Genomic DNA, 27,155 nt, shown 5'->3' with positions numbered 1-27,155 from the left:
TGGTAAATTTTATGTTAGATATCTTTTACCATGGGCTTCCCAGGTGATGCTAGTGGTAAAGAACCTGTTTGCCAATGCAGGAGACATAAGAGACCTGGGTTCGATCCTTGGGTCGGGAAGATCCCCTAGAGGAGGGCACGGCAACCCACGCCAGTATTCTTGTCTGGAGAATCCCACAGACAGAGGAACCTGGCAGGCTATAATCCATAGGGTCCCAAAGAGTCAGACATGACTGAAGTAATTTAGCATGCACACACAATAAAAGAAAACAATTTTTTTCCACACACACAAAAAACCCTCTAGGGACACTGAAACTCGAATTTCATAATTTTCATGTGTATCATAACATACTCTTGTTTTCTTTAAACCATTAAAAAAATGCAGACACTACTCTCAGTTCATGGGCATGCAAACACATGACTTGCAGACCCTGGCACTTGGGCAGAGGGTGCAGAGGAGGCAGCAAAAGTGACAGCCGGTCAGGAGCTCAAACCAGCAACTGGTGACAGGCTAGCTCGGGGGCAGGGAGGAATCCACATCCTCCCCACTGGGGTCTGGGCATCGTGGAAGCAGGCAGAGGGGGTCCAGATGCTCAGCCAGCATGTGAAAGGAAAGGTCTCAAGAGAGAAGCCAGGTCCTGATGGACATGTTTGGGGGACACCAGCAACCCCAGTCAGGCCCATGCCTTGGCTGCCAGCCTCTGGGGGTCATCGGTCACTCCCAAAGGCCCCTGTCTGCGTCTGGCGATGCCTGCCTTCTCCTTTCAGAAGCCTCTCCCCTCAGTGGCTGTGCCCTGTGGACCCCTGCCCTGCAAACAAAGAAAATTGTCTTATCCAAAATAAACTATCACTATGCAATCCAGTCAGGGGTTGGGGGTTGAATAATAGTCAATCTTTCTCAAACAATCAGTAGGGAAGGACATGACACAAATTTCTAAATTTCCAATCTTCTGTGGACTGTTGTTGTTTTTCTAATATTTTGATGTATTTATTCACCTATGCTGGGTCCCAGTTTCGGCACACGGAATCTTTAGTTGCAGCATGTGAACTCCTAGTTGCAACATGTGGGATTCAGTTCCCCGACCAGGGATCAAACCCGAGCCCTGCATTGGGAAAATGGGGTTCCAGTCACTGGACCACCAGGGAAGTCCTTGGACTGGTATTTTTACAAAATACAAGAAAAATGCCACGTGGACATCACTGTAATATCAAGAGGCCACGAATGTTTCTAAAGGCCGCTCTGAACCCCTGTGCTTATCTAGCTGCAGGCCAGTAATGGCTGTTTCCTGGTCCTCGGGCGGCACTCTGACACACTTCAAGTGGCACACTGGCCTAGATCATGCCTCCTGAAGTTTCTCTGCTGAAAAGAGCACAATGTACAACCCAACTGGGCCAGCAAGTCCGATCCCCCAGGACAGACCTCCCTGGAATGCAGGGGACCTCGCTGTGTGTCAGCAGGAAAACCAACCGCCTCCGGCACCTCACAATCCGGAGGTCAGGGGAGAAGCTGTGATTGCCCGTCTGGGGCACAGACCAGACCCTCAGTGGTTGGGCTGGCACAGCACAGCAGGGACCAGCTGGCCAGCAAAGAGACCAGAGCACCCGCCCCGAGGTACCTCAGAGAGACAGAGGGGCGGGGACAGTTCTCTGGCTCAGACAACTCTGATGCCGAAAATCAACAGAACAGGCAACAACCAGAGGTTTCTCTTTATATTAAATGCCCACCTTTATCACACAGTCCCAGGGCACATCAGTCTCATATGAAAAGCTGATCCCTACAGAGAATTCAGGGCGCAGAGGGAGTGCACGACTCACTCCATCAGGGCGGACATGAGTTTTGCATTTAAGAGATGTAATTGCAAATCATTTCAGAAACTGCTCGACAACTAATTGTCATTATAATACCAAGTTTACATTGCCAAAATAATGGACAAATATCACCATGTAATAGAACAGTACAAAAATGGTAATTTTACTATGGAAAGTTGGAACTTGCCATTTCAAATTAGCAGAAGCTGTGAAGTGGGCATTACTGACAATGTGAATATAGTAATTGGGGCTGATTTCTTGGCGCCTGGCCGAATCTGGCTGCCTGGCGTCCTGTGAGTTAATTATAGCTCTGCTAACGGAGCGGGAACACTTAGCAAAGAGACGCAGAGATAAAACTCTGCTCAGGTCTCTCTACAGATGAGGCAAATGTGAATGTTTTGGCTGGAGATCCAGTGCAACAGACATTATTCCCAATTAATTTCTTAAACGGCAGCCCTAAGAAAATATGGACATTTTCCTGCTGAGGTCAACAATCTACAGAGGTCAAACTTAGTGAAGGTGTCCTTGCTATCCCCAAATCTGTCTTCACGCGTTCCATGTTGTTGATGAAATAGCTAAGTCAGTCATCTTAGTCTAACGCCCCCAAATATTTAATTTACGGCTTGGAAAGTTGCCTTTTAAAAAAAGTTCCAGAAATCAAAATATGTGGTTCTCCCCCAAATTTAGCTCTATCTGCAGACTGAGACAGTTATTTCACTGTAGGCTTAAAAAAAAATAAATCTTTTAATTTTAGAGATTTCATTACGTCCTTTCAGACTCAAGACTGGATTCTTTCCACCACCCCACCCACCTCCCTGCCCTGCCCAAGGCACTGCTGATCTGACCCATCACCATGTTCCAGGCTGGTCGGCTCCTTACTTTTATGAAATGGGTGGGCTTGGGCACAGGCAGCAATGACCCATGGATTTGCAGGGAAAACGTTCAAGCTCGGGGTAGTGAGATCATTTTGTAGTGGAGTAGGTCTCGTTTAAGTCTGTCACCAAAGCATCTGAAATAAAGGCTGATCATCACGTCCTTGGTTTTCAGACCTGCTTCCATCCTCCCCACCCATAACCACCGTCCCCCCAGCTGAAAACGGGGATGCTGATGCTTGTTTCCCTCTGCTCTGCATCTTCTCCTCGATGCCGAGTCCATGGGGAGACTGGCCCAGGGGTGCTGCCTTGACGTGCATGCTAGCCCTCCCTGGCCTTGGCCCGGGGTGGGCACCAAGCTGGAGTCAGCGGAACCAGTCTAGGATCCAGCTGAAGGCCAGAGCAAGCTCTCTGTGTGAAGCTAAGATGTCGACACCCACCTCGGATGACCACAGGTAACACACATAATGGGCTTGGCACCACCCTTGGCTCTGCGGCTCAACTAACGAGACCTTTCCTTTCCCCTGCTCCTCTGCATTAAAACCCATCTGCCTCAAACTCCAAATCCAACCTTCACTCTGCAGCGTTGGCAGCCACTGCAAACCCTCCTAGAACTCCAACTCGGATCTCAGAGCTTCCTCCTGACACCCCGGCCACTTCACAGCTGCTCTCGAGGTCTATGTTTCATGCCAGAGAATGCCAGCCCCTCCTCAGTCTCTAACCACTGGCTTCATCTGGGGGCTCCCCTGCCACCCTGCTGCAAACACACAACACTAGTTTGCCTCCCTCTGAGTCCCAGCCTTCTGACCCAGTGGAGAAAGAGCTAGAACTCATTCTTTATGTTAGCCAATGCCTCAGCTTGATTCTCAAGCCAAGCCCTTCACTGCTGGTGTTCCCAGTCTTGGAGGACAGGGCCAATTCTGTCACCCAGATCCAAGAGAGGGAAGCAAAGAAGGCACACACACTAGATATGACCTCCCGAGTCAGAACCACACTCCTGTGTGCAGTGGGTCAGAACCACAGATGTGCCCACCTACCTGAGCTTGGTCTAGGCCAGCCCTTCCAGCTCCTCTATCAGGCCTGCAGTCCTGGGTTCAGAATCCCAGGGATTCTCCCTGTTTCTTGCACTGCCCAGCTCCTCCACTTGTCACCCCCAGCCCTGCTCTCAGGATGCTCCCAGACAACCCCACTCCCAGGCGGATGTTAGCTCCACAAGGGCAGGATCGTCTCTGGTACCCCTAGCCCCAAGCACAGCGCCCGGCACAGAGAAGGCACTCAATTTTCAGACTGGGTTTCATGGGTTCTTGTGCTATTTTAAATAGCAATAAATTAATTGCTGGATATAATTTACAAAACGCAACAAACAGGGAGGGGATTTACTCACAGTTTAAAGAAAATTATTAATGACTGTTTTGATTTATTCTATTTTCCTGGCATGAACTCTAAATTCCACTGACTGGCTTCGGCTGTGTTATGCTTTGTATCTAAATGATAGTGGACATGTCGAAAGCAAACAGATCCTGGAGCTAAAGCCATGGAACTGGGGCCTGGCCTGGGTTGGATTGGGTTGCAGTCCATGGCCTTGGGTGCCTCTGCCCTGCTGTGCCCGGGAGAGCCACGTTGACCCTCTCCCTGCACACACCTGGCACCTGCCCCAAGGCTTGGTAGTCTCTTGGTGACTGCAAGCTGAATGGGAATTTCCAAAGCCAGCTTGGGGGTGGGGACGGCACCCAGGAGTGCCAGCACTTGGGAAAAGTGTGATGCTCTTTTGCGCCCATGTGGCATTCAGCCTAAACTGGGTAAAGGGAGAAGCGGCGCTGACCTTGACCCTCGTGCTCTTCCCCAGGCCAGACCGCAGCACCTTGCTCCAGAAAAGAGGACAGGCAGGAGCATGGGGGGCTCTGGCTCTCTTGGGAGCAAGCTGCCCATGGCTGCCTGCTCTCTGGGGACGCTGGGGTGTCCACTGGAGGCGGATGGAGCCCTGGAGGAGTCAGAGCATCAACCAACAGGCACAGGGTTTTATTAAAAACAAAGTCAGGGGTCGTCCTTGGCGGTGCAGTGGCTAAGATTCCATGCTCCCAATGCAGGGGGCCCGGGTTGGATCCCTGGTCAGGGGACTGAACCCACATGCCGCAACTGAGAATGTGTATGCTTCAACTAAAGACTCCGTGTGCCACAACTAAAACCTGGCACAGCCAAACTAATAAATATTAAAAAAAAAAAAAAACCATCAAACAAAACAAAAGCAGAATCACCAACACACGGACGCACGGTGGCAAATGGTGATTAGGCAGAGACATGCACACGCCCCCTCTTGCTGGGCACTCGGCGGGGTAAAGACTTTGGGCTCAATCTGATAACTCACTGAAGTGCGCCCAGGAGCAGGTCCCTGTCTCCCTCGCCTGTGGAATTAAGAGGGGTGGACCACTGGGCTTAACTGGGGATTCACTGGCTGCCCCTGGAAAGTAGAGGTGAGTCGGGCAGAACACAGAGCTCCTAACAGTGATGTGTCACTGTCCTTGGCTACTGTGGGGCCAATAAGCTGGACAGAAAGAGCAAGTGTTTGCCCACTTTGTTCGCTACCTCCCAGTGGGTGGGTTTAGGTGACTGTCACCACTGAGGCGGCTGGGGTACACGACTCATGGCTAGCACCATCCTACCACTGATCAACACCCTTCTCAGGAAAAGGTGTTTCCCATCATTCTGGGACTGCCAGAATGTGGGGGCTGCAGTCCCCTCCTGCTGGAATATGGAGGACCCGCTTCCACAGCTGTCCACACTGACTCCAACCCCTATCTGGAAAGAGCCATTGGGAGGGGCTGCGGCAGTCCCTCTCTGTGGGGATGGGGGCCCCTCTCATGCCTCTGACAGTCAACTTGCCTGCTCTCCAAGCCTGGGTCACTCATATCTGGGAATGGCTGAGCCCAGTAAGTGAAGGAAAAATGAGCAATCTTTCCTGAGTTACAGCACTAATGGAGGCTTTGGCAAGAACCTGCAGTGGCTCAAGATGTCATGTTGTGTGATTAGACACGGTTTACTTAAAATAACAAGCGACCTGAACTTCCACCGAGAGGAGACTGCATTTAGCCAGTCTGAGCCAAGCACTGGCGCACTACACGGCCATGAAAAAGTGCAGGCCAGGCCCGGCAGACCCGCGGGACAGACGTCCCCAACACACAAGCTTGCAAAAGGGCACATAAGTGGCAGGACCCCCGAGTCCCTGGCGCAAGTCGGCACTTCTCAGTATCACCGAGCAGAACTGAGCCTGGACGTGCATCTAAGCACAGAGATGCTTGAAACACTTTTTGCAAAGTGCTAACCGTGTTTATCTCAGGATGGCAGAATTTAAGCTGACTGTTCTTTGTTTTTTCATGAACTGAATGTTTTACAACTGGTCCTTATTATCCTAATAATAAGGAAATAACAAAGCTTCCCCCCACCCTGCCCAGCATTTTGAAAAGACAAAAGTGTGGGCTATAGGTGGTGTTCTATATGGACAGATTTTCACCCGCCACTGGAGGACAGCACGAAGACACAATCAACAAAAAGTTGCAATCAGGTGTCTGTGCAAAATGCCAAGAGCAGCAGCTATATTTTCACAAGTTACTTATTCATTTCTTTAATGGCATTTATTGAATGCCTATGTGGCAGGCATTGTGCTGTGTCTATGGCAGTGACCAAAACTAAATTCTAAACCTCCAAAGGCCAACAAGTGTCCACAAACCTATCACTGCCTTTTAAATTTTTTATTTTATTTTACTTAGTTCTAATTCATTCATTCATTTTTGGCTGTGCTGGGTCTTTGTTGCTGCTTGGGCTTTTCTCTAGTTGTGGCGAGTGGGGGCTACTCTTGGTGGCAGCACCCGAGCCTTTCCTTGCAGTGTCTTCTCTTGCTCTGGAGCACAGGCTCAATAGCTGTGGCTCATGGGCCTGGCTGCTCTGCAGCGTGTGGGATCTTCCCAGACTAAGGATTGAACCTGTGTCCCTTGCATTGGCAGGTGGATTCTTTACCATTGAGTGGCTGGGGAAGCCCCTAATTGCCTTTTTTTTTTTTTTTTTAAATGAAAACTCTTACCGTTAGAGGACGTTGCTCCCACCTTACTTCTGGCCTCCCTATTCCTTTCACCAGCATCTCTCTGAGCTTGGCTCTCACTTGGCATCCTGCCTATGACACACAATAAATACCGAGAAGAGCCCACTTGAGAGAAAACACCCAAACTGGGCGAGAAGATGCCTAAAGAAGGGCTAAGCTCAGTCACATGCATGTTGGAAAGCATCTACTTACTTGCTCAGAGTTAGATGAATAGATTATTTTTCTGCAAGTCAGTATATGAGCATTTACCAAGTTGGAGAGGAAAACAAACGTCCCCCAGACACTTGCAGCCAAGCTATGACAAGCAGGGAAGTGACCTTGGTTATTTAATCATGGCCACTGTAAGAAGGACAGATTCCATCCAGGTTAAACTGAGTTACAGACAAGTGATCGACCAGCAGCCAGTGGAGGCAACATTTGGACATGGGACTGTATTGCTCCAAAGTCACACACACACACAACACAAACACACAATGCACACACCACATCCTGACTCTCAAAGGGCCAGCGGGCACTGCCAGATGCCAAGGAGCAAAGGAAAAACAACAGCAGGGGAGGGAAACAGCAGGGTCTCAGGGTGGCAGGACCTTCAGGCAAAGATGCTGCTCACTTTCTGCCCCAAGACAGGTGGTTGGCAGAGTGATCGGGAGACAGAACATCTCCCTTTTTCAGCCAGCCCTTTGGTTTGGAGCAGATGTGTTTGAAATCACACTGGATATAAAATCTGTGACCGAAAGACACACCTGCAGAAACGGGGCCTTCTGGAAGGAGAACTCAGAAAACTTGGTTTCGTTTCACTTATTCTGTGAAAGCAAATCTATGACCCAGTGTGTCCGCATCACAGACGAGACGTTTTCCCTGCTGGGAATTTTCCTGTCCTGGCTGCGATGCTCCACCCTGCTAGCTCTGGGAGTAGTCCCTTTTCTCCCTTAGTCATACTTTTCTGGAAGCCCTCCAGCCCTCGAGCTAAACCTGCAATACCCTAAAAAGGTAGGTGAGTCGTGCTTCTAGGATTGAAGCCTCTTTCTCCACCTACTGGAACAGAGGTTGGGTACGTTTCTGCTCAAGCGAATGCAGAAACAGACCTGGGAGACACTGTGTGCTGGCACGGCTGATTAAAGTGCACTTAAACACCACAGACAGAAAGGCATGGCGAACCGGGTCGGGGGAGGGGCAGGCAGGGGGAGGATGTGGGCCTTTCCCCGGTCTGTGACTCGGCAAGTTGCTCCTAGCATTTCTAGTCTTTTAAGGTTTGCAATCAACTTTGGAATTTAGCAATGCAAAAATGCCCCTCAGAACGCATGTGTCCAGAGGCTTAAGCGGGGTAATTAAAAACTCAGGATTCTTCAAAGAATGTTATCTGTTGACGAGTGGATGTAATAAAGGCTTCATTACCGAGCCGTGATCCCAGCGTGAGACGAAGCAGACCCTGCTCAGGAATGCCAAGACATTAAAACTGCTGGACAGGACAGCAGGCAAATCTCCTCTCACCATCGGGTCATCAAACCACAACCACTGGACGGCAGTCTCCGCGAGAAAAGGAGGTCGGGAGCTTGAAGAAATTAACTTCAAGAAATAGATTCCATTGAGATAGTCCTTTGAAGAGCTCACTTGTAGCACAAAATTTAAACGTATGAGATGGCTGTTTCCATCTCTGAGGATCTCCAGGCACGATGTTGCTCAGTCTCTATGTCATGTCCGACTCTTTGCGACCCCATGGCCTGCGGCATGCCAAGCTTCCAGGCACGACGGGAGAACCACATTCTAAGGGGGACCCCACCCCTAAGCAGGGCCCCCAAAGGAGGTCTCCCCAGGGCAGTGACGAAGTCCACTCTGTGCCAGTCCTGGGGGAAGTGCAGGCTGGTATGAGCAATGTACCAACTTTCCCTTCCAGCCAAATTCCATAGCAAAAAGCAAGAGGGAGAGAGCCTCTCACAGGGCTCCTGGGTCCCCTCCTCCGAGGGAGCGAGCTGGCGAGCCGTCAGGGGCTGAGGCTCCACCAGACCTCAGGTTGACAGGAACAAGCTGCCCCCGCTGGCTGCTTCCATGGAAACGGGGTCAGATTGGCAACAAGCCCCGGCTTTAAAAGAGCCACCTGGCTCAAGGAAGCCCGGCACACTGCCCTTTTCCTTCTGACTATTCAAATTTAAGGTGTGGAGATGAGCTGTGCGGGGCAACTGATGGCAGGGGGAGTGGGGAAGCAGACCCTTCCGGCGTGTCCCGGTCCCTCTGATGGATTGTCGTGTGACTCTTTGCAAGCTGGTGTCCTTCCCTGGACCTCGGTTTTCTCCAGAAGAATGTGACGGAGTGGGATAGTGATTGCTGAGCCCCTCGCCACTCCCTGCCCAGCTGTGATGACAGCATCCTTGGGCCAGGTAGGGAGGCCTGGGCCGCTCTGCACACCTGCACTAGGGTGTCTAATGGATCAACCACTCCCAGATCCAACCAAGGATGGAGAAGGAACAGAGGTATGGTTCTCACCCTCCCGGAGCATACACATAGCAGAAAGTACAGGGCAGAGGAATGAAGTAACAACATAAGGAAATACAGGAAGAGCATCTACAGTCCACAGGGCAAAGGGGGCGAGGCACCCGGCTGACGGAAGTCTCTCAGCGCAGGTGTGGCCTTCCAGCCTCGCCCACCACCTCCGTCACCAGGGGGCTGGAATCCTCTGCATGAGCTTGTTTCCAGTGACTCTCAAGCCCTTTTTCTGTTTGGAACACAGGACCAGGAACTGGTCAGCTTCACCGACTGAGTACTAACCCCGTCTCCTTCAAGGAAGACCCTGGCACTTAGAAGGAGGGTGGGTGGGTGATGCAAACCAAAGCGACAGGGCAGTGATATGACTGTTCTTGCCAGGAATCAGAGTGCACTTGTCCGGCCTCCCTAGCAAACCGATCAGGGTTATCAGGCAGCACTGGGCGCAAGGCTGCGTACAGCTTTAAACGTTTCCAGGAGCCTGGATGTTGGGGATCCTGAGATAAAGTGCAGCATGAACCTAAACCCACTGTGGTCCACACCCATACAAAGGAACTCCACTCAACGCTAAAGAGGGAGGAACTACAGGTACTTTCAACAACACGGCTGAGTTTCAAATGCATTACGCTACAGGGAAGAAGCCAGACTTGGGGGCTCTGTAACCACTTCTGTGACATTCTGGAAGATACAGAACTGGAACAGAAAAATAGATGGGTGGTCACCAAGGGCCTGGGAGTAGGGAAGGGGCTGACTATAAAGAGGAACAGAGGAACCCGGGGACGAGGGAGCTGGCCTGCGTAATAATTGTGGTGGTGGTTCACAATGGTACACATTTGCCAAAATTCACAGAAGTGGAGACTTAAAAAGGAGTGAATGAATATAAATCTGACTTTTAAAAAATTTTCCCCAAGTGAAGCACTGATTTTACACCAACACCTTCATGCCAGTACTACAAATGGAATTAGGGAGTAGCCAGAAAGGTCAAATCCATTCTCACTGACCAGTATCTTTAAAGCCGAGGGAGTACCTAGACCAGGATACTCACTATGGTAATTGTTATTCGCCCTTCTCCCAACTTTTGTGGGGCATGGGGATGAGGAGGAGGTAAGAGAGTGGATAAGAAGAAAGAATTTTCTCCACTTAAGACCATCTCCCATGATTTATAAAAATCTTTGGTGTCTGTTAAAATCCGATCTGCTAGAGAGAGCTAGTGAGCATGAAATGAATTAGCCAGAAAATCACTAAAATCATTAATGGGAAAAACAGGAGACTTGCTTGGCCTGAGAGCTGGTAGCACAGGGTCCCATACTCCAGGGGTGTTGAGCATGCAGAGGTGGGCTCTGGGGCCAGGCTGGCTGGCTCAGATGTCCTGGTTTTGCTATGTCCCAGTCAAGTCCAACCTTGGGCTCCTCTCTAGGACAGAGCAGCGAGACAGCCAGCCTCTGGAGCCCCTTGTGACGAGTACGTGGAACACACATGCAGAGTGCGTGAGCACAGTGCCTGGTGTGCCATGAGCTCTGAGCACTAGCACCCACGGTCAGTACTGGAGCCACACTTCCTGCCTATAAAACTGCTTTAAGTCACTCAAAGCACACACACATGCGCGCAAGCACAGGCATGCCCGTACTTGCAGGAGTCGTCAGGGGAGCCCTGCAGGGACCATCCGCACCAGGTCCTCCTCTGGGCATGGCTCGCAGACCTGGTTTCTACCATTCACCACACTCAGAAGGCAGAGTCATCTCTACAGGACGCCCACTCGCTGTCCTGCTGAGGTTTGGGGACTTCCAGTCTGGGCGCCTGCTCCTTCTGGAGCACCCCCTACCACCCGGGGCTCTGACATCTGAACAACCGAGGCCGAAGCCAAAGCCTGGTGATCACTGAGCAAAAGCAATCCTAGATGCCCAGCACCATCCGCAAGCAGCGTGGAGGCTGGGCCAGACACAGACCTAGGTTTCCTCACATGCGATAATAAGCAGACTGGACCAGACAACCCGGAGAACACCTCCAGGTCCGAGCAACTGTGACAATGCTCGTTCCCAGAGGCCTTCTGGAACCTCGAGAAGGTTCCCAGCTGCTGGCAGGAGTGGCAGCACTAACACTGTTCACAGGCTGCTTTCCTCACTCACGACTGAGGCTGACCATGCCTTCTTGCCCTGACCACCCGGCTCAGGTGGCCACTGGACACACGCTCCCCAAGCATCACTGTGGGGAGACGGAGGGATCCCAACCACAGCCCTGGCTTTCCCCATCCTACATCCTCGTGGAGGAAGAAATCACCCCAGCTGGGGTCAGACGGAGGGAGGCTGGTGCCCCAGTCAGCCCCCGAGAAAGAATTTGAGGTGCTGGTTCTAAAGGCAGGTCCCCAGGCCCTTTCCAGGAGATTATGTCTCACTCTGTCTAGGGTGGGGCCCAGCGACGGTAGTTTTATTTAACAAGCACACACCCAGGAGATTTTTATAATTAGCTAAATTAGGAAAATAACTGACATAGGGTGGCTCCTGCATGGCTGGAAGTGAAGCTGATTTCTTAACCTTTAAAATTCGGAGACATGAGAACTTTGGCTTCATGACCTATAAGTAACTGGTTGGCAAGACTTCAAAAGTATCCAGGCCAGGGCAAGTTGGTAAAGAGACAAGAAGGCTGAATGCTTCCAGTGGGGACCACAGGGTCGGTCACCTGACTTCCGCCATGCTCAACAGGACACCCGCTGTCCCCTTCTGCACACCTGGTGGCTGGGCACCACAACACACCCAAGATGGCCACCACCACTGTCCGTCCATCTGTGATCTGCTGAATCCCTCCCCAACCGTCTTCAAGGCTGTACACCTTGTCCACTTTCCCAGCACTCAGTCTACTGCTCGCTCTTCAAGAACAACGGCTCCTACTTCTCCAGGAAAGCTGATGCCACTCTCTGGAACGCAGATCCCTCTCCTCTCCACTCTGTGACCTTGACCTTGCTCTGGGAGTATACCCCACCACACATGGATTCTCCTTCCCCCCGTCCTGCCCCTGCCTAGAACAAGCTCGGGTCCCCCCAGGGTGGCAAAGCCACCCCCTTAAAACCTTCTCTTGTTACCCTGTGCCTCCCTCCTGCCCTTCTTGGCCAAGCAATTGCTAAATTCTCCGTCTCTCTCTCCCCATCCCATGATCAGCATACCCTGGAACCCGCTCCCATCTGTTCGCTGGCTGGCTGTCTCCTCCACTCGAATGCGACATTGCCAGGGCCAGGGGCTGGTACTTTGTTCTCTGCTGCATCCTCAGTGCCTGGCCCAGAGAAGGCACACGACAGGTGTGTATTGAGTGGACAGGACATCTTCTGTTTGTGGGAGAACAGCTGTTTCCCATGGAGCCCCTCAGGGCAGGGGCCCAGCGGTTCCGGCCCCACCTTTGCTCCGGGGGCATCCATGCTCCATGCCACAGAGTGTGGCACCAACTCTGGGACGTGTAGGTGGGCCGGGTCACTCCTGGGCATGTGCCCTGTAATACTGGCAGGGCCTTGGGCAGAGCAAGGTCCACATTCCTTAGCCTTGCCCTGGAGCCTCTCCAGCCGTGGCTGGAGCCGTCCTCCCCGGACTGTCCACTCCTGGTGACGGCCATGTGTTGGCCCTGACCCAGGTCAGGGCTCCTGCATTCACTCCAGAGCCCATTCTCTTAAGTGTCCGCTGGGCACTGCCCCTACCACTTTGTCACTTATGACTCTTTATCCAAACAATCTAATTCCACGCCAGTCTCTGACTGGGCTAGGGTGGGGGGCAGGTGGAGTTGGGGGTCTCCACATACCTCAGCACCTCTCAGAGGGCCCAGCCCACAGTCCATGGCCCTGCACAGAGCTGTGGAAGTCTTGCTGAGGTGGCCGCGTTTACTCATGCACCCTGATTCTCAGTCCCCCGCTCACTTCACTGTCACTCAGACCCCCTCCCTTCCCTAAAGGAACAGGCCCCCACCTCGTCCTCGCCCAGGGTGATGCTGTTTTCGCCTCTCCCCCTAGAGGACACAGCAAACCCAACTGTACTTTGGCCAGAAGTGACTTGAAACAAACCCGAAAGTTTACTTTGGAAAGGAGTTAATAATAAAAGTTGGAAGGCGTCTTCGGGACGATAAACACCTCCTTTTTCCTTTCTCCCGGCTTCTGGCACAGCACCTTCCCTTGGTGGAAACGCTTTCTGGGACATGACCACAGGGCTCAGGACGACCGATGGGGCCACCAACTCCAGGGGAGATTGAGCGGGGGAAGAGAACTCCACAAAAAGCCAGAAAGTGTGCTTCTCATCTCCTGAAAGCTGCAATACCATTTCTGTAATCCACTTTCATTGTTCTTGCAAGAAAGGCTCTGGACTGAGAGCTGGGTTTTTAGAAGTCAGACAGATTCTCAAAACCCTGCTCCTCTCCAGCAAGAGTGAATAAGAGCCCAAAGTTTCCAGAAATAAATGCAGAAATGGAAGAAGCACCTTCGGAACCCTAGAGAAATTATTCTGTAAGTGTAGAAGGTTGTCAGAGTAATATCACCAAAATAAACACCTCTGATAAGGAACTAAAATTATAATGAAAATAAGGTACTTTAAAATGTCAAATTAGCTACATCTTTAACATAAACAAGAACAACAGAAAGCTGTCGTTTCTTTTAATGCCTAACTAAAGTAGGAGAAAGTAAGAGAAGCTGTCAAACTTCTATAGCACGAGTGGACTTTTAGAACAGAGTATGAGCGGGTTAAACTCTGAATTTTTAAACATACCACTGATAACTTTGTATTCTCTTTCACAAAGACACTGAAGAGGCTGTAGACCTCCTGATAAATATATTAAGGCTCCCAGGGAAGAAACAATTTCTCTTCTGATTGGCCACAGAGATTTCAAATGGCCTGAAATACATATTTTATATTGAAAATGTTACTAACCAGTCGACGGGGGTTGGGAAAAGAGAAGGGAAGCATGTTGAAATACAACAAACTTCTTCTGAAAACTCTAAGTGTCCTTTCCGGCTTTCTAACTACCATTTAAAAAAATCAATTAAAAAAATTTTACAATACAAAACAGAAATAACTTTTTTCATAATTTCAAAGTAAAGCTCTAAAAGTTCTCCTAACTTGGGACTAGAAGACATAATGATTATTTTTAAATGTCTGCTTAAAAATTAGAAGGTCTCAAAGGTAAGCCACAAGTATGCGAACTAACCCTGAACGTTGCTATTTCTGTTCAAGCTCCAAACAGTGTAAATGAATGAATATATTCATCTTCACTTTATTCCTAAAATGGTCAGTGGCATTCAAGAAACTTAAAAATTAGGGAAACGAAATTTTATTTTCTGTGCAATATGAAACCTATGGAAAATTATCTAGAAATTAGTATGAGCTTAATATCATTTTCTTCTGCCAATTTTAATTTTAAAGAGAAAGAATAACAATAAAGTCTATTAAGAAATTCATGACAATTGATAATGTGGAAATAAGAGCTTTAATATTGTTGGCTTAAGAATAAGGTAAACAGTCAGCTCCAAATTCTTTTTTTTTAATCTAATTCATTTTTTTAAAGGAAAGTGTCCACTTAAATATAAATACTAACAAAGACTCTGTATTTTTTTTTAAGATCCTCAGAATTCCTGGAATAATGCCTGCCAACTAAAACACCTACTATGAATTTAGTAATGGGTTATGCAAACATAAATTACAAGGCCAGACATTTTAAAAGGAAAAAAAAGGTGATTTATTGACATGCTGGAGACACGGCAGGATAGAAGCACTATTTCAATTTTCCATATATTCCTCAACACTGCAGATGTGTTAATGCAAAAAGAATTTTAAAATAAAAATTACTCTCAACTCTTCTGGTTCTAACATATCAGTTCATTTACTTAAGAAGGGTTACCATGGAACTCCTTTCCCACACTTATAATCAGGAAAATTAATACAGTCAAACATTTTATCTAGTTTCAAGTGCAAATAGGTTTGGAAAAAAAAAGTGAGAAAGAAAGCCAAACATTTCCCTAACAACAGCAAAAAGAGTTAAACCCCAAGTTTTACACTTTATCAGCCCAACCTATTCTTCCCATATTTTTTCACTTTAATTTCTTCATCCCTATTCACAGGTCATTTTTTCCCCCCATTTTTTGGTCTCCAATCACTGTCAGAACTAGTCCTTTTTTTTTGCTTTACTGTGGCAAAGTATCCATTTGCATATACATGGGATATTTTCCATGGGTTGCTTACATCTAAACAAAATAAGTAAAAATATCCTCGTCCTCAACTTTTAATGAAAGGAAACAGAAGCTATCGCCCTTGCCTGAACAGGTCATGGGAACTGCATTGGGCTGATGAAAATCCCTGAACACACATCAACAGAAAAGGCATCTTCATTTTTCTTCAGTTTGCCCATGGCTGACAGCTTCACAAATGGTCATTTTCCAAAGTGCATGCAACTGTGGCTGAACAAGCCTGTCTTAAAAATAAGCCTGAAAACACTCTACTAATAAAGAACGCACATTTTAAAATGCAGAGGCACAAAAGGACATCTCTGTAGCCTGGCACTGTGCATTCTTCCCCAGAGAAGGCTGCTTTGTGTATACACACACACACGCACGCACACACACACACATGCATATGATATGGGGTTCCTGGCACTTTGATTATGTGAACACACCTGACCCCAGGGAAATAGGCTGAGACTAGCCCCATATTTCAGACAAACCAAACAGCCAATAGACAGTAATGGCTTTAAGCTACTGATGACCTGGGCCAAAAATGAAGAACCACTTAATCTTCTGAAGAAAACTGTCAATGTGAGGGGACCCACCGCCGACCTTTCCCCTGATCTTAATCACAGCCACCTATGATAACAGAGTGGGGTTTATTTTTATGCCTGGCTCCAGACTACAATGATCAATCCTTCAATGTTGACTATTTTGTATCCACACTAGGAACCAGAGTAAGTTAACAGAGTGTGGTTTTCATGGATCCCTGGAGTCCAGCATGGAATGAAACCCACCTAAGAATAAGATCAAGAGTCATTCCATCCAAACTCGAAACACCTTATAAAGTCTCTCCAGATTAATCTACAAATTCAATGCTTTTGCAATAAAAATCCCAACAGAATTTTTCAAATGACACCAAATAGAAGTCATACAGAAGCACAGTCCAGATGGTTTTGAAGAACCAAGAGGACGTTCCTTTTAGATATCAAGACTTAGTAACAGTGTGGAAATGATTATGATAGTAATATAGTAATACTCATCCCACACAACAGTGTGGGATTGGGCAGCCTGGGGGTCTGGAGGCAGGTGTGGTACCTGGCAGAGGTGGGAAAGTTAATCCTGGGGAAAGGTGGACCCCATGGTAAATGGTTCTGGGGTGAGGAGCCCTCAATGGACCAAGATAAAATTAGAGCCTCATCGAATCACCATCCACATGATGCTCTACATACAGGCCTGATGTAAAACACAAAAACAAAGATCGATTGAAGGAAAGCACAGGAGACTATCTTTATGACATCAGTAAAGGGAGTTTCTGAAATAAGATTCAAATAACCAAACTTTACATCAAAGACTAGGTGGGGGGGGGGGAAGGTGGGGAGGAGAAGTCACCTGCGTTAAAATTAAAATCTTCCAGGTGACCAAGGACAACATAAACATAGTGAAGAGACAGGCCCTGGGAGGAGAGAGCAGCCATGTATGTAAGCAACGAGGATCCAGATTTTGGATATAAAAATTTCCTACATGTCAGTAAAAAACAGCCAACAGCCCGATGGGAAAATGGGTAAAAGATACAAGCAGCTGAGATGCAGAAGAGGAAACTGTGCAGGCCAGTCATCATACAAGGGGATGTTCTCCCTCATGAGAAACAAGGGAACAGCAAAACCCATGGAGGGCATGGCCAGAACAGCTACCGGGGGCTTGCAGGGGTGCAGAGGGTGGTGGCATGGAGCCACCGAGGCTACACGCACCCACCTGGCCAAGCTGTGATCAGAGACCATGCTTTTGGGGGTCCACCCTGGGGAACTCCTGAACCCTCTCCCCAGGACAGGTGTAATAATAAGTGTCAACAACAATGGAGAATCCACGTGTCATCTCAGGAGGGCAATGGACACATCTTCTGTGATTCATGAACACAGTGGAATAAATGTTTAAAGAGGCCAGGTGTCAGAGGATATATCCAGACATTGCAAGATACCACTTGCCTTCCATGTGCATAAATAGTAAAACAGATATAGATATAAAACAATATCTATTGTTTATGGTTATTCATGCATGCATAAACATTGCTGTGAGTGTGAAAAGCGTATGGTGGTGAAACATCAGCTTTAGGATGAGCTTACATCTGAGGAGGAAAGGAGAGGCAAGGCATGGAGGTGAGATTTTGGCTGCATATGTAACAGTTTATTTCCCTTTAAAGAAAAACGGGGGCATCAGAAGCAAATGGACAAAACATTAACATCTTGCCAGTCATCACAAAGGGCACAGGACTATGCGTTCTGTTTTTATGCTTTGGGGTATGCCAGAAATACTTCCTATTAAAAAAAATAAGCCTGGTTACACGGCTTTGATTATATAAGGACAATGTCATGCAGGTACAATCCTGTGTGAGGCCTCTGAGTGGGGCCCAGAGGAGGCCAAGGCAGTTGTACTTCCTGAATCTTTCTGCCCGAGGGCTATTCCCTCACACAAAAACTTCTTAGAAGAAGATGCGTGCGCCAAGTTCTGTTTGATTCAAAACGTTTGCAGGGTTAAAATGAACCCAGTACCTTACAAATGCACCCTTCTTGTGGTACAGTGTTGAAGGTGGAGTGGGAGGTGTGGGGAGCTGAGGTCATCCCCCCTCCCCAAGGCTGGGGGTTCCCCAGGAACAGCCCAGCTGGCACTGAGAGTCCAGTCTCAGGGTACTTCACTGCAGATGCTCTTGGCGGCAGAAGGAGAGTCAGTGAACGAATGAATAAATGTGGGGTTAAATTGGGGCCCCATCTGGACTTCAGAACTAAAACAGTGACTTTTCAAATGCGAAGTAGGGAACACCAAGGGTGGGTCCTGCAGCTAAAGTGGCCCAGGATGCAAGTTAGCCACAGGTGAAGCAGTCCAGTCACTACTCCCTCCCTGAACTGTGCTGGGGAGTCTGGCTGTTGGGGAGGCAGGGGACTGTGTGGGGTGGGGGAGGCGGCTGGGGGGCCTTTCCCACCCCAAGGGGCTGCTCAAACCCGCCACGAGCAGGCCTGCATTCCCAACCTCTAGCCGGCTTCTCTGCTTTTGAGCTGTGATGCCCTAGGGGACCTCCTCCTCCTCTAAGGGGCTCAGTTGCCCTCTCTTTGATGTAGAGAGAAAATACTGCACCTACTTTCACCGGGCTCCTGTGAGTATTGGGCTTCCCTGATAGCTCAGTTGGTAAAGAATCCACGTGCAATGCAGGAGACCCCAGTTCGATTCCTGGGTCAGGAAGATCTGCTGGAAAAGGGATAGGCTACCCACTCCAGTATTCTTGGGCTTCCCTGGTGGCTCAGCTGATAAAGAATCTGCCTGCAGTGCGGGAGACCTGGGTACAATCCCTGGGTTGGGAAGATCCCCTGAAGAAGGGAAAGGCTATCCACTCTAGTATTCTGCCTGGAGAATTCCATGGACTCTATAGTCTATGGGGTCACAAAGAGTTGGACACAACTGAGCGACTTTCACTTTCACTGTTAAAAGTCTTTAGAACAGTGCTTGGAGCTCAGTAAGTATTGGGCATTATTATGAGCTCTTCCTGCTGTGTCCCTGAAGTGACCAGAGCCCTCAAAACAGAGCGGCCCCGGTACACGCCATCCCACATAAAATGAGATCACCTCGTTGACCTGCTGCTGTGAAGAATTAATTCTAAATAGAAAACCCCCAAGAGGTAAAGTAGGTGATTCACTGAGAAGAAAGGACTGCCCAGAAGTCTTGGGTCCATGGAGGACGAACAGGAGTGAGCTGCAGCGGGAAAGAGCTGGCCCAGCTCCAGGGCCGTTGGGTCTTGGCCACACTGCATGGCCATTGAGCAACAGAGCGGACCCGACCGGGAACCAGCCTGTTCAGCCCTCAAACCCAGTCAGTGGTGGAACCAGAGTCAGGATCTAAGTGTCCTGATTCCAAATACAGCATTCCTTAACTGTATTAATGATATCATATTATCTTCCTGTTAAAACACTGGACCACACACAAAATGATTACACTCTGCCTGGTAGGTTCATGTAATGCTCCTTGTAAATTACTTTTTCTGCAATTCACATTTTCAGGTTAAACCAAGAGCTGACAGCAGTCAATAATCGGCATTCAGGACTGCCCTGGTGGTTAAGACTGTGCGCTTCCACTGCAAGGGGCTCAGGTTTGATCCCTGGTTGAGGAACTGGGATCTGGAATGCCGAGTGGTACAGCCAAAAAATAAATCAGTGCTCAATGATTAACCTTGACCATTCCTATGCGTTGGGTTTTCCTGGTGGCTCAGACGGTAAAGAATCTGCCTGCAATGCAGGAAACCCAGGTTCAATCCTTATGGCTCAATGGCCATAGCCCCGTTGGACAAAGCAAGAAAAACCCAAGACAACAGATCTCAGGGTCAGGGGGATTTGTCATCTGATTGTCTCTTTCTTGACTGACAAAAATCTCAAAACAGAAGGGCAAATTTTCCTGTGCTTTGGGTTATAAGAGTTCCCATAAGGTGACCAGCATTCTCAAGTAAATGCCAGATTTCAGCCTAACTGCTCTTCCCTGGGTATTAACCACACAAAATTCACTCCCAGCACACGCAGTGACCTTTATATGAGTATGTCACTTCAGAGCAATACTCTTTCTCTCTAGATATATTTTAGTTGTTGTTTTAACTTATAGAAGAGAAACAGCTTACAATTAACTAACTAAAAATTGACTTCTGAAAGCTAAAAGGAGACGGTTTGGCACAGTGGTTATGACATGGTTCCCGGGAATCTGCCTGGGAGGCAGGTGGCTGATACTCTGTAAAGTGGCACTAAAGACACCAGCCTTCTCGAGTGACTGTGATGCACTTAGCATAATGCTTCGCTGTAATAAACATTAATAAATAACAGCTCATCACAATTTCAACCAAATTTTCAGGCTTTCCCATTTAGACATCATTCCTAACAAACTGCACATGACAAGATGTTTATTGAGAAGAGGCTGTGAGCTCCTTTCTACACCCAGGTTATCTACACCTAAGTGGAGAATGTCATTCTCCACCCAACACATACTTCGGTTGAGGTTGCCGACCAGAAAGACAAGCTATGGGCTGCTCCCAAAGCAGAGCTTCCAGAGACAGAGTCCAGGGCAAATATTTCCACTCCATGAACAGGAAAACCCGTGAAAAGGGAGATAAAATGACCATCTAGATGCATAGGGAAGGCACGTATTTTAATTTTAGTCAATCTATTCAAGTCTGCCCTAGAAACTAGGTCTATAGCTTATAGGCCTATAGTCTACTTAATGCTTTAACAGTCTTGGGGGGTTGGGGGAAGGAGGGAAATTCCCTGGCTGTTCAGTGGTTAAGACTCTGTGCTTCCACTGCAGGGGGCTTGGGTTTGACCCCTGGTCAAGGAACTGGGATCCCACATGCCACGTGGTACAGCCAAAAAAAAAAAAAGTACAGTTTGTTTATAGCTTTAAAATTCACTTGTGAACACAATTTCTTCTTTCAAAAGATTAGATTTTTATAACCTACACTCAACAGGCCATTTATTGAGCTCTCACTATTTGCCAAGGTTCTTCTGGACCGTTTACAGCGTTTTGTCTGACTCGTAATAATTCTGCGAGACTTGTCATCACTCCCATTTTTTGGATGAGAAAATGGAGGCTCGGAGGTTATACAGTTCAGCATGGTCTCGGCTAAACTTCCACGCCACATGCATCTAATTACAGCCTTTTCCTTCTGACGGTTATTAAACTCTCAGAGAATCTGTCTGTTGGGCTTAAAATAGCCCTTTGAAAACTGCTAGACAGATGAAGGAAGCGGCGCAGAGGCTCAGGAAGGAAAGGGAACGCCAGCCCTGCGACGTCGCAGTGAGGGAGTCAGGTCAGGCCGCTCTGAGGAGGCGAGCATGGCCAGGGGGTTCTGCAGATGCCACCAAGGGGCCCCCAGGTCAGGGCACCACGAGCGGTTCTGCTCGCACCCTGTGTCACCAACACAGGCCGAGAGATTAACTCTTCATTGATTACCTAAGAATTCATTGTTCTGGGCCAAAGGCAGTCAAACAGAACAAGGCTTCCCTCCAACTCAAATGTTTACCAACCCAACTTTCTGACGTCCGGATGGAAAAGTTCCCCGGTCTTAGGAAGCAGAGGGACTGAATCTGGTGTCTCAAAGTCACTGAGTGAGAGGAGCAAACCGAGGCCATCAGGCTGAAAGGAATAAATTACAGGCACCCCTCCCCCACAGCTAAACAGCCTGCTCAAAATCAGCAAGAGTAACAGGGAGAGGGGCAAAGGGTCATTTTTCATTTTTTGAATTCATGAAACTGCCCTATTCCCTGAAGATCCTTCACCCATCCATACTCACTGCCATGTTGTCCTGAAATTATCCTGTGTGTCCTTTGTTTATGTGGTCACTGCCTGCCCGCCCCCCACACAAGCTGGAACCTTCTCTCGGTGTCTGCCGTATCTCAGAACCTCGGATGGCCCCTGGCTCCAGGAAAGGGCTCAGAACTACTTGTAGGAGGAAGGAAGGAAAGAAGGGAGGAAACAGGAAAAAAAGTGTGTACTGAGCACTTACTTACTATATGTCCCTTACAACTGAATTCATTTCCACCTGCCCAGCAGCTGGAATACCGTCAGTTCCCTTTATAAGTATAGGATCTGGGTCCCTGACCATTTGGTGATCTTGGTCAAGGTCACTCGGCCTGAATACCCCAGTCACTGTTTACTGACTAGCCACTCCAGTCTGGCCCAGGACTGGCCATTTACTTTCCAGGAATCTCACATGTTCCTCACTATGACGTCTTGAAGTAGACAGGATATATTACTACATATGGAGGAACTGAGGATAAGTTTCTGTCTCAATGCTACTGAACGCTGCAGCAAGGACTAAACTCGATCCAGCTGTCCGAGCCTGAGCTGAACGCTCTGCTCTAGAGTAGGCCTCCTCCATGTCTTGGGAGGATGCTGCAGGGTCTCTCTGGAACGAGGGGGAATAATGTGGCCCCAAAGAAACTAGAAAATAACCTCTTGGGCTGATAAATGGGCTTCAAGAATTCAGTTGGTAACAGTTAAAAGTTCACTTTTAATGTTTAAACTTTTTCTAGTTAAAGTCTTCTTATAACTTAACGGTGGGTGATTCTAGAATGATTAAGCATCCAAGTTGATTATTTGGGCTTTATAATTGGGCCAAATATTGGAGTGGCCTTTTCCAAACCAGGTTGGCTACTGCCAAAACGAAATCCACAGGATCCTTTGATGTGGAGGAATTGCGTCAGAGGATGAGAGCAAGCAAGCGAACAGACCACCTGTGCAGGGATTTCCCGCACCCCACAAAGAAAGCCATTAAGAAAATCATAATTGAGATATAATTCACATACCACAAGGCTTACCCTTTTAAAGTGTACAGTTCAGTGGTGTCTGGCACACTCACAAACTTGTGCAACCATCACTACTACCTAACTCCTGAGCCCTTTCATCACCCCGCCAAAAAGACCCATGAGCTCCAGCAGTCACCCCCATCCTCCGGGCCACCCTCATCTACTTTCTGACTCTATGGGTTTGCCCACTGTGGACATTTCACACACACGCCATTATTTTGTGTCTGGCTTCTTTTACTGAGCAAAATGCTTCCAAGTTCATGCACGTGGTAACATCTTATTCCTCTGCTGGATGACAGCCCATTGTATGGGTGTATCACACTTCGTTTATCGAGTCAGTTCTTGATGGACATATGAGTTGCTTCTACTTTTTGACTATTTTGAATAACGCTGCTATCAACATTTTTTTGAGTAGACACAAAGTTTTTGCGAGGATGTGTTTTCAGTTCTTTTGGATTTATACCTAGGAGTGGAAATGCTGGTTCATAGGGTAATTCTATGTTTAACATTTTGAGAAACTGCTAAAGAAAGGCATTTCTTGAAATTAAAAAAAAAAAAACTCTGTGCACACACACACACAGTAAAACTGAAGTGTTAAATGAAATTTTATCTGCCTGTTTGAGAAATGAATCTTGTAGCACCCTGTAGCTAACGTTTTTTAATATTTTATTTCTGTTTGTAAAGAAAAGATTACTAAATGAATGCTATAAATATGACCATTCAGCATCCACAGTACTCAAGGTGCACAATATACACAGTACTCAATATACATTTAATATTTTATTTCTGTTTGTAAAGAAAAGATTACTAAATGAATGCTATAAATATGACCATTCAGCATCCACAGTACTCAAGGTGCACAATATACACAGTACTCAATATACACAAGGGATGGAAGCACAGCTCCGACCTGCAGGCCCGTCCTCTTCAGAAGTGGAAGCAAGCGATTGTACCACAGCTGCAGGCTCAGCAGAGGGGTGCATCTAGATTCCTAGACCCTCAGTGTGAGCAGTCTGCGGGACACTGAGGGTGTCCATCTGCACCTCCCTGGTCTTCAAGCTTACAGGCCTCCTTCCCATCACTACCCTTCTTGAAAGGCCCGTGTCCCTAGGTGTGTGTCTGGTTGGTCCTCCTCTTTAAAAGTCACAATCTGTCAGATCAGTGCAGTGGGTCTTCAGTGAATCCATTCCCGTGTCCAATGAGACACAAGGAAAACTAAGACACAAGGAAAACGTTTCCAGTCTCCCATCTGTGCTGGCTTTTAATTCTCACGAGGACGGATGCAAACAACGAAAGCCAACACAGGCCTCCACGGTCAGTCCATTTGCCAAAAACAAGAGGAAAGCTAAGAATTCAGTCACTGCTCAACATGCAAACGTGTCCACTTGCAGCAAAGAATGTCTGAACCCTGAGAGTTTAAAAATAGGGAGTCTTACACGAACTTATTTAATTCTAGTGCCAATTCCATGACGCAGCTGTAATGACCATCCTCACCTTGGGACCCCTGCAGGGCCACGTCGGGCGAAGGTGCCCCCCGGGTTTCTCACCGAGCCTGAGCCACGCTGTCTTGGGCAGCCTATGCAGGACGTGTCCATCTGAGTTGCAACTTTATTTTTAAGTGACTCTCTTTTTCCAGGCTGAGTCACTCCTAGCAGTGTCTATATAAAGGCTGTAGAGGCAGTGACTAAATGCATTTGGGCCCAGGCCACGACTATATATTACTGCCCCCTCCCTCCCCCAGCCTGCTGACTCCTCTCACAGGGAGCTCGAAAGGAGTCACAAAGTTTGCAGCGACTTCCCGTCCCTTGTCCCTCTCACCTCCGCAGGTGGGGGCGCACGCCTTCACATCTCACTGAGAAGGAGTCCGATCAATGAAAAAGTGACCGAGGATTTTCCAAAAACAGATGCCCTCGCCCCTCCCCTACTTGCCAGAGCTGGGGAGAAATCCATAAACCTAGTTCATTTTAGCCATTGGTCGAGATTTCTTCCGGAGTCGTATCTCAAGACGGCTCCTGATATTTCTATAACAGTTTCCCAAGAATGTAAAAAAAAAAAAAAAAATCAGGAAAACACTCTGGCCGGAGACAGAGAGGGCAACCTAAGATTCTGGCACTCAGGAAATGAACACTCGTGAACAGGCGGTTATGTCAGCAGGAAAGAGAATGTTCCCTTCTTCTTGAAGCCGGGCCTGCTGACCTGGGAGGCGGGGCTGTGGGGCTGTGGTGCTGTGGCTGGTGTCAGGCCCAGGGTCACCTTCTCTGGTGAGGGCAGCAAGGAATCCAGGGTGGTCAGTGTTGGTGATGATCCCAGGAAGGTAGGCCCTGGTCAGGGTAGGGGACAAGCTCTGTCCCTGACGACAGGAGTGAGAGATATGATGACGAGAGAAAGGGGCCAGGTGCGTTTTGGCAGGAGCGATGTCAGCCTGGTGGACCAGGTGTCATGAGGATTAACGCTCAAGACAGCAAGAAATGTTCTGGCAAAATATATCAGGGCGGGAAAATGCCCGAGGAGAGCTCCTGAATTGCAGGTCAGTTTTAAACCTCACAGAAGAGATGTGACCCCTTATAACACAGATTAATACCAAAGTCTGACAGGTCTGGGGTAGGAACTTGATACTGCCAGGACAAAAAGAGGCCCAAAGATGGTTTTATGATAAAATTGTGGCATCTCGAGTCTGAGGCTTTCCTTTCTTCCTTCCCATAGAAGGTAGTTTCTCTATTGTTGAGAAGAAGGCAACAAAACAAAACCCATCTCTGTCCTCTGCCTGGAACCAAGCCTTCCACTGGAGACCCTTCTTCTGATAGTCGAGCATCGCATTCAAATTGCCGCAGCCAGTGGGCTGGGATGGCACCCCCTGAAAATGTCCTGTGAGCGGGCCCTGTGGGCCAGCACTGCTCTGGATGCTCTGCCCGTCAGTGAGGCAGCCTGGTGCACCAGTTAAAAGCACTGACTTGGGGAGCCGGTGGCCTGGGTTCAAGTCCCAGCTCGGCCGAGTAGCAGCTGTAAGATCCTTATCAAGACAAATGTTGGTCCCAGGAGCAAACTTAAAATTTAACCAAACAGGAAAATAAGAAAAAAGCAATTCCTAGGTAGAATCATGAAACCCTAGCGATGTTGCCCCACCTTGGTCCCCATCCACCACGGGAAGTAACTCAGTTTCCCAGAATAAGGAGCCAGCCTGGTATTCTAGGTGGGTTCCGGTCAGGGCCTTCCACATCCCTGGTCATCTAACCTGCCATTAGGTTTATCAACTCAGAGGCATCAAAGGTAATCCTGGCCTGCACCTCGGCTCTGATGGAAGCAACAGAAGAGCAAAGGGCATGGGGTTTGGCCTGCACTGAACCCACAGTTCTAACAGCACAAAGCTTCAAGAACTCAGAGAAAGCCGTCTCCAGCCCAGCCAGGCTCTTCACCAGTCTCGGGCAGGAAGGACGTGTCACCAGCACAGAGGCACCTGTCCCTGCTGCCAGCCTGGGGGACCCTCATCAGTGGGGGTGGCCCAGTTCCTCCACCCACCTCTTGTTCTCCAGCACCCAGCCCACAGGCCGGAGCACAGTGGCCTCTGCCCAGCAGCCGAAGCCTCAGCATTCATCTCTCATGTGGCCCCCACCCTCATCTTTCATCCTCCTGCCCCTAGCTTGGGCACAACTAGGAGGAACATGAAGAGAGGACACATACAGAGCTCCCAGCACAGTGGCTGAGACCACGGAGACAACCAACGCCATCCTTGCAGCTAAGCCAGGGGCTCCCCAGTGAGTTTCAAGGGGTCCAGGAGAAACTGTGCAAACATGTGCATTTCTCAGGGTTGGGGGGGTGACCCTTAACATTTACCATTGCTTCAAAGGTTGAGAATCAAGCCTCAGAAAGCAGCCTTGTTCACCTACAGTAAGAATCACTGTGACACAGGCAGTTTGGAACTAACCCCACTGATCTCAGAGTGTTTCTGGGGGAAAGTCTGCATTTAGAAGATTCCAGACACTATCCTACACTTAAGGTACCTTATCAGGATGGTGTACCTCCTTGGTGAGAATATAAGGAAGTTTCTAAGACTGGGGAGAGGATCTTATCCCCAGAGCCAAACCATCTGGCACGTGGAAGGTGCTGGAAAATATTTATAAAGTGATTAACTGTTATTACAAACCAACTTTTGGAACATTTTGGGTGAAAACTACCTTTATTTGTTGTGGGTTCTTTTTTAAGTTCTTGGAGCTGACTTTGAGGAGCAGAAATCAACTGCATCTCATGTGTTTGGTAATATGTGCTCCAAATTAACGCTCACAACAAACAGGAACCGAACTGTTGGTGCTTGGCCTGTGTGGAGCTCTACACACGTACTACATGCCACACACATACTAGGTACTACACACACACACACACAGACATACACACACA

The 27,155-nt window shown here is 48.4% G+C and overlaps 1 protein-coding gene and 1 long non-coding RNA gene across 20 annotated transcripts in view; both read right to left on the bottom strand.

The window, feature by feature from the left end:
• CUX1 (cut like homeobox 1) overlaps positions 1 to 27,155 on the bottom strand; it is a 349,136-nt gene that overhangs the window by 241,526 nt on the left and 80,455 nt on the right. The gene's annotated exons all lie outside the window — the stretch shown is intronic.
• On the bottom strand, positions 23,531 to 24,399 carry LOC147344927 (uncharacterized). The gene is made up of 2 exons (XR_015154393.1): positions 24,258 to 24,399; positions 23,531 to 24,171 (listed from the first exon to the last, which is right to left on the bottom strand). It is a non-coding gene; the product is annotated as an uncharacterized LOC147344927 (long non-coding RNA).

Source organism: Bos grunniens, chromosome 25 (assembly GCF_055505025.1).
Source record: "Bos grunniens cultivar Pamir isolate PY7600 chromosome 25, Bosgru_T2T1.0, whole genome shotgun sequence".
Classification (NCBI taxonomy): Eukaryota; Metazoa; Chordata; class Mammalia; order Artiodactyla; family Bovidae; genus Bos; species Bos grunniens.
Note: the sequence above shows the minus strand (reverse complement) of the source record. Positions and strands in the feature narration are given on the sequence as shown.